Source organism: Odocoileus virginianus, chromosome 3, assembly GCF_023699985.2.
Source record: "Odocoileus virginianus isolate 20LAN1187 ecotype Illinois chromosome 3, Ovbor_1.2, whole genome shotgun sequence".
Lineage (NCBI taxonomy): Eukaryota > Metazoa > Chordata > Mammalia > Artiodactyla > Cervidae > Odocoileus > Odocoileus virginianus.
In genome coordinates, this window is record NC_069676.1 from 91,030,347 (window position 1) to 91,040,195 (window position 9,849).

Here is a 9,849-nt window from a genome sequence, read left to right on the forward strand (position 1 = left end):
AGAATACCACCACCACCACCGTCATCATCAACTTGGAACTCCTGGGCAATGGAGCCTGTTCTAGAATGGCATGCATAACATGGGTTTTTGGTGTTAATTAAAATATGACACAGGATCTTAAGTATAACCCTGTTCAAGTTCTCATACTGGTCAAATCTTGCCCCCCCCCCAAAACATTTGATCTCTTGTTTATTCTGAATAAACATCCTAAACCCTCTGAAATATAACATTTTTCCAGTCGAAGGATAGTGAAACGAATAAGTCAGTGCCTTTCTCTGCTCATACTAGCAGATGTTAGAAAGTAGCTCAGGCCAGCAGAAAGAACCCATAACAAGCTGTTTCATAGCTGTAATTACAACCTTAATAAATGAATCATTTCCTCTGGCTGGCACTAGTGGAGTTCTGAGCATAGCGTTTGTGGGTTAGCCATTGAAGAAGCATTTCCTTGTCTGCTGATGCTTTTTAACACAGAGGTTTGAGGAGCTGTGCATATAACAAAGGTGGCCCTAATTGTAAATAAATGCAAGTTTAGCGATTGGTAGTGAGCTCATAAGAGAAAGAAGTCATCAGGGCACAGGTAATGTAACTGGCTTGACTTATTAGGTTGTAGCTTAGAATATAAAAATCAAACTATAAAACATAATCTGCTGTTCAGTGTGCTAATTAACCAGCTGGGTCAGCTTTTATAGACTTAATTTTAGAGATTTCCTTGAGGACCTAATCTAGTTTCGTGACTCAGAGCTGTATCTCCCTCCTGCCAGGTCTTAATAATCATAGCTCCTGTTCCCCACCCCCTCCCATCAGAAAGTCAGAGACGGCATCTTTGCCTTTTTTGTTGGATAATATCCTTTTTACACAGAAATCCCTTTGTGTATATCAGTATTAGACATTGCATTATTAAAGTCCAGACTTTTCTTCTTCTGCCTGCATCGTGTTTTCTCTGTTGTGATTAATGCTCATATTTCAGGATAATAAATCATATTTTAGAACAACCATCCCAGGGTGAAATAGAGGAGACAGAGAAACAAGTGGTAACAAGGGCTGGGTTGAAGATAAGAATGTGGGCTCTGGAGACAGGCAAAGATGAAGTGGGAAATCAATTAGCTGCAAGCTTTTTCACAATGATAGCAGTGGAGGATGTGAAAAGGAGAAACAAACAACAAAAAATCAATTCTCTTACCAGCATTAAGTTTATGAACCAACTCAGCTAGGGGGATAGGTAGAACAATACAGATAAAAAGCCTTAAAATAGCTTTTTTATGCTAAAGATAATATCTGCTTGACATAGGATTTTTATAAATCTTAAGGAAAAGATTACCTAGAGACCGCCATTGTGAATATTTCAGTGTATTTCCTTACAGCCTTTCTCTATCTTAAAATATTTTTTTCTATCAACTTGCTATCATTGTGTGTGTATAACTTTGTATTCTTTTTTAAGCATTATATCATAAACATTTTCTTGTCAATACAGATCTTCCAAAAACATCTGTACAACTTTTTTGATTTTTTTTTAATCAGCAAAATATACACTTATAGAAAAATTTAGAGAATGGCAATATAAGCTACTAATGCTATTTGTTGTGTGTATCTGTGTGTATACATTAACATTAATTCTGTGATCTGTTTATGTATACCAAGTATGTGATCACATTACAATTATTTATTTTGCAATATGCTTTTATTACTCAGCAGTACATTATGAATATCTTTTCATGTGTATATATACATACACATATGTATAAACACATTATTTTAAACAAATATGCAGTATTTCCTTAATTGGGTATTCTATAATTGATTTAACCAGTCCTCCAGCATTGGACTTTCATATTGCTTCCAAATGTCCACTTTTACATATAACACTGTAACAAAAATCCCTATGAATATTTTGTCATTCCCTGGTTACTTTTTAAAAATATTTTTTAAGAACTTATAAGTTCATGGCACTAGTAGAATTTGTGCCATTTTCATGTTGCATGTGATGGTAATGGGATGATTATTTAATCATATTTAATTTAATAGGCAGTGTTATCTCCTTGTTTTCATTTGTATTTGTTTTAATGAGAATTGATAGTTTCATATAGTTACTTCATATTTATATATGAGTATTTTTTATTTTTCCATTTTTATGTTAGGGGATTTTACTTTTTAAATAACTATTTTCAGTAATTTTAAATTAAATTAAGTTCATAAATTAAAATGTAAAGGTTATTAATTGTTACCTTATTGGATACATTATTTATATCTATATGTATATATGTATATATATTTAGCATAATGCAGAAAGGAACTTTCTGTTGCCTCCAAATTTTGGCTAAGACATCAAAGATGAGAATGATGGGGAAAAGTACCACCAGGTTTTTAACAGAACTGGATACACCTATACACCCTCCACGATCTGAGTTTTTCAGAGGCTCATTACCACCAACAGCAGCCAGAGACTAATTTTTGATTTATTAGATGAGAATACTTTGAAAGGGGTTTGCAGGGAGTAGAGAAAACGGCATTGTTTCTCTACCCTCTTCCGATCTTTAAGCTGAATGAAGGCAATACTAAGGAGATATGATTGCATCCTTGGAGTCTGTGGGGCTCAGATGATGGAAAGGCTGGGGCAGAAGGCTGGCTGAAAGCAGGCCACCAAGGCAGAACCAGTGGACAGGGCAGTGGAGGAGTGTGGCTAGCAACCTCGACTCTGGCAAGCTGATCTGGAATGCTTTCCTAGACTCAAATGGTAGCTGACCACAAATCATCTTGTGAGGACCTCCCCGTGTCATCAATTCTGTGTTCCAGGTCTTCAGGCCCCGAATCTTGCAGTTGTTGTGGACGCCTTTATCACTTTCATAAACTACAACCAATTAGTAAACCTGTCAGCTCCAGAACCTCATCACTTCCTCCAAGTTCACTCATGATCTCCAGTCTCAGTGCCTCAGTACGTCTGCCTCACCACCTCCTCTCAAGTAGCTTCAGCATACTATGCATAGTGAGTTTTTCATGTTTAACTTGGAGCATGCTATGGCTTTGTTCAAAAACTTATTTCCAATAGCTTCATGACTTAGAATAAAGCTGAAGTCTTAAAAATGGCATAAGATCTTGACATGAGGCTTTCTGATTCATCCCCATTTTACCACCTAGGGGTCAGCAAGATGGCATTTCTGACCCATCCAGGAAGAATTCTCCACTTTTCAGGTGATTAGATTTGGTCCATCTAGATAATATTCCCATCTAAAGTTCCTTAACCTTAATCACATCCTCAAAGTCCTTTTTGCCATATGAGGTGTATGAGTTTATGGTGTAGATATCTTGGTGAGTGGAGTTTTCTTCCATTTTACCACAGAAGAAAAGAAGACATCACTATCTTTCATGCTTGTCCCTGGTAACCTCAGAGATTAGCATCTTATTTCTCTCCTTCCTTTCAAAACAGCTTTCTTAAAACTATGATTACTATCTGTTCCTTCCACTTTTCATTTCATTCCGACTCTTTGATCTCTTGTAATTAAAAAAAAGCTTCAGATTCTACCAACATACTGAATGTGTTCTCTCCAAGCCCAACATGAACTGTCTAATCACCAAACTTGTTGATCTTCTTCCTCCATGCATCAGAATATGCCTGAAAAACTAGTAGGAAGATACATAGCTCCCATCACAGAGAGGAAGGAGAGAGACCCATGGACCAGTTCAGAGTAGAGACCCAGTTGACAGTCCCTGTCAGATGTAACTTGTTCCTGGACTGTTAATAACATACCCTTCCACTTGTAGAATTGTGTTTTGCTTTCCTGACCATTCATTTTTTTTTCCTTCCAGAGGTCTGGAATTCTCTAAACTTCACAGTCTTCCTTCTGGTGTTTGGCTTTTTCCTTGTACCACGTTTTCTCTTTGATACCTACTCATCTTTCTAACTACTTTAATTTAAAAATCTCAGCTCCCTGGTCTTCATGTTTTAGACTCCTAAACTGGATGCTTCTTTTACGTGAGGATTCATTCTGGGGACATCAGCTTTTCCGAAGTTTTTCAAGTTTCTCCCTCATTAGTTGGTCATTCTCTTTATTCAGCTTGACCCTCACTGATTACCCTAAACAAAACCATAGCTGCTCTGAAGAGACTTGCTACTACTGGGCCACTTTTGGGGGATGCTGGCCCAGCTCTGAGTAATGGTGACCTCTGGTGGACACAACTCATTTTTTTCTCTTATAATGCACTATTGTGGTTTTTGTTGTGTTGTTTATGTGTGAATTTTAATTGTGGTGAAGTATTACATGACATAAAATTACCATCTTAACTGTTTTTAAGGGTATACTTCAGTAGTGTTAAGTACACTCATGTTACTGAGCAACCAATCTGGAGAACTCTTTTCATCATATTAAACTGAAACTCTCTATTGATTAACACAAACCCCCTTAATCCCCACTTCAGCTGTTGAAAATTGCCATTCTGCTTTCTGTCTCTATAAATGTGACTACTCGAGGTACGTCACCTAAGTGGAATCCTACAATATTTGTCTTTTTTGTGATCGGACAATTTCACTTAGCATAATGTTTTCAACATGCATCTATGTCATGTCATGTCGGAATTTGTTTTCTTTTTAAGGCTAAATAATATCCAACTTGTATATACCACATTTTCTTTATCCATTCATCTGTCAGTCAACACTTGGGTTGCTTCCACCTCTTGGATATTGTGAATAAAGCTTCTGTGAATGTGGAATAGATATGTCTTTGAGACTCTGCTTTAAATTCCTTTGTGTATGTACCTAGAAGTGGAATTCCTAGATCATGTGGTTATTCTATTTTTAATATTTTTAGGAACAACCATATTGTTTTCCATAGTGGCCACACCATTTTACATTCTCATTAACAATGCACAAAGGTTCCAATATCTCCACATCTTCATCAACACTTGCTATTTTTGCTAGTAACCATCCTAATAAGTAGTTTTCCTTGTTGTTGTTCAGTTGATAAGTCATGTCTGACACTTTGTGACCCCATGGACTACAGCATGCCAGGCTCCTCTGTCCTCCATTATCTCCAGGAGTTTGCTCAAATTCATGTTCATTGAATCAGTGATGCTATCTAACTATCTCATCCTCTGCCACCCCCTTCTCCTTTTGCCTTCAATCTTTCCCAGCATCAGGACCTCTTCACATTAGGTGGCCAAATATTGGAACTTCAGTTTCAGCATCAGTTGTTCCAATGAATATTCAGGGCCAATTTCCTTTAGGATTGACTGGTTTGATCTCCTTGCAGTCCAAGGGACTCTCAAGATTCTTCTCCAGCATAATTCAAAAGCATCAGCTCTTCAGTGCTCATCCTTCTTTATGGCCCAACTTTCTTTATGTCTCCTCCACTGCTGGAGGTGCATAAACATGTTGTCTGTTTCTGCTTTTCTTTTGAATATCACGCTGTCTCTTCAAGTTCAAGAAGTCTAAAATCAGGCCATACTGCTGACTCTTTCTCTTCCAGTGTTAATGTTAGTGGGAGCACACTTGTGGTCAGAACAAAGCTAGGTCTATCTAGCTTGCTATAGAAAGGAGAAGACATTCTAGGAAAACCTCAGAAGCATTTCAGTGGGAGAAGTTGGGGGGGGGAGCTTTTTATTGGATTTGAGCTTATTTTGGATGATTTTGAGGAGGATTTAGGGAAGTAGAGGATTGTTATTAAAGTGAGAGAAGTCAGAGAAAGACAAATACTGTATGCTATCACTCATACGTGGAATATAAAGAAGCTGAAGGGCATAGAAATGGAGACTAGACTGATGGTTACCAGGGGTTTGGGAGTGGGGGAATTGGGGAGATGTTTAAGAGTACATGCTTGCAACTAGAAGATGAATGCATTCTGGAGATCTGATGCACAGCATAGTGATAATAGTAAACACATAGTAACAGTAAACACTACTGTACTAAAAAGTTTAAAGTTACTTAGAAACTAGATCTTAATTGTTCTGAACACAAAAAAGAAATGATAATTATGGAATGTGATAGACGTGTTAGCTAATGCCCTAGCCCCTAGCAGTACTGATAGTGTAATATATAAATGTACCTGTTAACTCACTGTATACTTTAAAATTCAACCATCTCAAATTTTTTTTAAAAAGAAGCAGAAATATTTAGTGACTGGGATTCTTAATAAATTTTATCTAAAATATAGAGGGAATTAAACTATTCTGTAGTTACCATTGATGAAGAATCAACTTGGAGAAAGGTTATTTTAGTCAGAGAAGGGGAAACATACCCACTTTCTTTCTGGAGAATGACCTGGGTCTTGCTATGAACATGGTGATGGAGTGGCCTGAGAGTTTTCTGTCTTCTCCTGTGACTGTTGCAGTCTGTTTTCCATTTTTCAATATCCCTTTATTTCCCTTTCTTTGCTCGCCCTCATCCACCTCTGAACATATTCCCTGGTGTCTAGACACCTGGAATAGCCGTCTTTTTTCCCCCCTCAACTCTCTCACTCTGCCCATTCCACTCCGTCCTTTACCTCACTCCTGAATCAGTGAACACTACTCTGACCTTGTTAGCACTCTTCTCAAATACTTCCACAGGTTTCCTTGTTTACAAAAAAAAAAAAAAAGTCCACACTCTTCATTCAAAGAAGTTCCCAATCTTTTCCCAGTCTACCATCTCAAGCCACTTTCCCAGGCCTCTTCTTTCTCTGTGCGTGCACGTGTGCTGAGTCGCTTGAGTCGTGTCCAACTCTTTGCCACCCTATGGACGATAGCCTGCCAGGCTCCTCTGTCCATGGGATTCTCCAGGCAAGAATGCTGGAGCGGATTACCACTTCCTCCTCCAAGGGATCTTCCCGACCCAGGGAAGGAACTCGCATCTCCTGCATCTGCTGGACTGCAGGCAGATTCTTTACTCACTGAGCGACCTGGGAAGCCCATCTTTCTCTGTATTAGTCTTTAATGTGAATGCATCATTTGCCTTCTATTCTTCACACTAGTTTGCTTGATATGCTCTTAAAAATGTTCATCCTTAGCCTTAGAACAGGTTTACTCAATGTGACCTTGAAGTAGGGGTGTGGCTAACAGTTTCATTTTCTTAAGGGATTATGATGCAGCTTGTTCATATTCCACTTCTTGTGGAACACTCTTTTGTGGCTTTGTTCCTGCTCCTCTCTTTCTCTGGAACACCCTCCCATTCCCTGAGCTGACCACTTTTTAAAATCTAATTGACAAATCTCCCCCTAACTGCCTAGAGTCACTTTAATGTTAAACTATTACAGCATTCATTGTGTATATCGTATCATTGCGTTGCTGTTTTACCCATTAGAGACTAAGTACCCTGAAGGCAAGGACTTTGCTTAGACTTTTTTCTATCTCTTATTAGTAAATAGTAGCTATTCAGTGAAGATTTAATCCATGAAGAAGAACAATGTGATCCAGTGATATTGAATCTGGTTAAAAAAATGATTTTAAATCAGTGCAATAGAATTTCACCAATACTTATTTAGTTAAGTAGAATTATAAGTTCATAATTACAAAGAAAAAAATAAGCAACATTGAAATTTCTTTTACTTGCTTTGGAATATATGTATTTTAAGAGAGAAAGAATGAGGGAAAGAGAATTTTTCTTTATTTAATCTATACTTAACCTATGTGTATTTTTATCATAAGTTTAAAAATTTTAAGAAATAAGAACTTCACTTTATTGGTTGAAAAATTTTTCAATTGAAAGTTTGGTTAGCAAAAGTATATACAAAGTTTACGAACTTTGTAAACAATTTCTCCAAGAAATCTTATCACATTTTGAGACTTCGACCTAATTGATTTGAAAAAAAAAATGTTATTTTTAAGAGTATTTTTACTACACTCCTTACTGCTTTCAGTTAATCTTAGCAGCTTGAGTATGTAAAAATGGGTTTATTTTCCTCTTGAAGGGGTGTAGGACTCTAAACACTACTGCCTTAGAGGCAATTCCCTTTTCTTTAAACACCATGTAAATGCCACCTCTGCTCCCAGCTACTGAGCAGAGTAAAGTGTATTATGTAATCATCCACAAACCTCATTTCTTACTCCCATGCCTTTGAGCTTATAAAAAATTACTTTTCATCTGCTAACAATGTGTCACAGTGGATGCACGTTTATTAGCACCCTTTGTTCTGGAGAAAATACAGAAAACTTGCCCTGAGGTCATGAATGTGGTTGCTCCAGATGGTCTCTGGGTCTATGGATCTCAGCAAGGATGGGGGTGGAATTGGGTCTCCCTGATGGTATGAGAGGCAGTTCAGCTGAGTGCTCTGGGGTTCTGATTGCTGTCTGGGAAAGTGGAGACTTCATGTTCATGATCGTGTCCATGTACCTCTTTTGTACTCTTTGTTCTAATATGCAAGGGGCTGAACAGGTATGATGTCAGCAACGTACTATTACCTGACTTGCGTGTGTGGACTGGGTGCTTGAAGCCACAGGGCATGGAGGAAGCAGGATAAACGCTCTGTTGATAAGTCAGTTCCGAATTCTATTAGGTGTTTTTGCTGGGTTTAAGAATAGGTTTCTCCAACATGCTGTTTCCTGTCAGAAAGTAGAGAGGCTGCCCGTTATTTGTTGTCCTTGAGATGCTGAAGAGACAGTCAATCTCCAGGATAACTGGATGAGATGGAGAACACACACTGCTCTCTTCATCACAGCGTGCTTGCAGAAGCCCAGGGCATCAGTTATTGCTTCTAAGGCCTCCTTCTCTCTCTTTATTGATTATCTATTAAATGTGAAATGAAAAAACGGGAGAATAAACACCTGGGTATGAAGAAATATTTGTTCCTTGATCAAATAGTTTGTACAATATTGAATCACTGACCTTTTGTCCACCAGATTAAACAGCTTGTAGTACAAGCAACTAGACAGATCTTTTCATGTTGGAGGTGAATTTGTGACAGTAGGGAAAAAATAACATATCAGCAAAGCATGAAGGGCATTATTAGTGCCCTTAACAGGGATGAAGGTCTGAGAAAAGTCTAATGAAAATGTTCAGTGTTGTAAGGGGCTTATAGGTGTCTGTTCTTGTGGTTCTCCATCTTGCCTGTACATTAAAATTACATTAGGCATTTTTCATTTTAACTTATTGTTGAAATATAATAAACACATTGTTTTAGAAATAGAATGTACAAATCGTTAACATGTAGCTTGATTAATTTTTTCAAGGTATATATATACCCGTGTAACCACTACCAGAGTGAGAAATAGAACATTCCTAACTCTCAGAAGCCCCCACACTCTTCTCTTAATCATTGCCTCTTTTAGAAGGAAACCCTGTCCTGACTTTGAATACTCTAAACTCTTTATAATTATTTTTGCAGTTTCCATCCATGGAATAATAATGTATTATGTTCTTTTATAACTGTCTGGTTTTTCTTTTTCCCTGCTCAATAGTGTTTGTGAGAGTCAGTAAGTACATTCATTCTCATTGTTACCAATGCTCTGTTTTGTGTATGCAGCCATTTATTTACTTTTTTCTACTTTGATGGACATTTGAGTTGGCCTCAGTTTTTGGTTATTGCAAATAGTGCAGTCATGAATATTACTTTTTGAATGTTTTGGTGGAACACATGTAAGCATTTTGTTGGCCATATATCCAGGAATGAAATTGCTGGACCATGGGATATGTGTGTATTCAATTTATCATATGCACTATTCATTTTCCAAAGTATCTTTTTTACCAATCTATATTCATTGTCTAGTTGCTCCACATTCTTACCCATCTAGATACTTTAAAAATGTCAATACCTTTGGGGGCGGGGAAAGATGAAAAGTATGTCAATACTTAAGGTCTACCTGGGATTCCACCCAGAGCAGTTTAATCAGCGTTCCTGGGGGTCAGACCCAAGAGCTTGTATCTTTAAAAATATCCCCAGGTGGCACTAA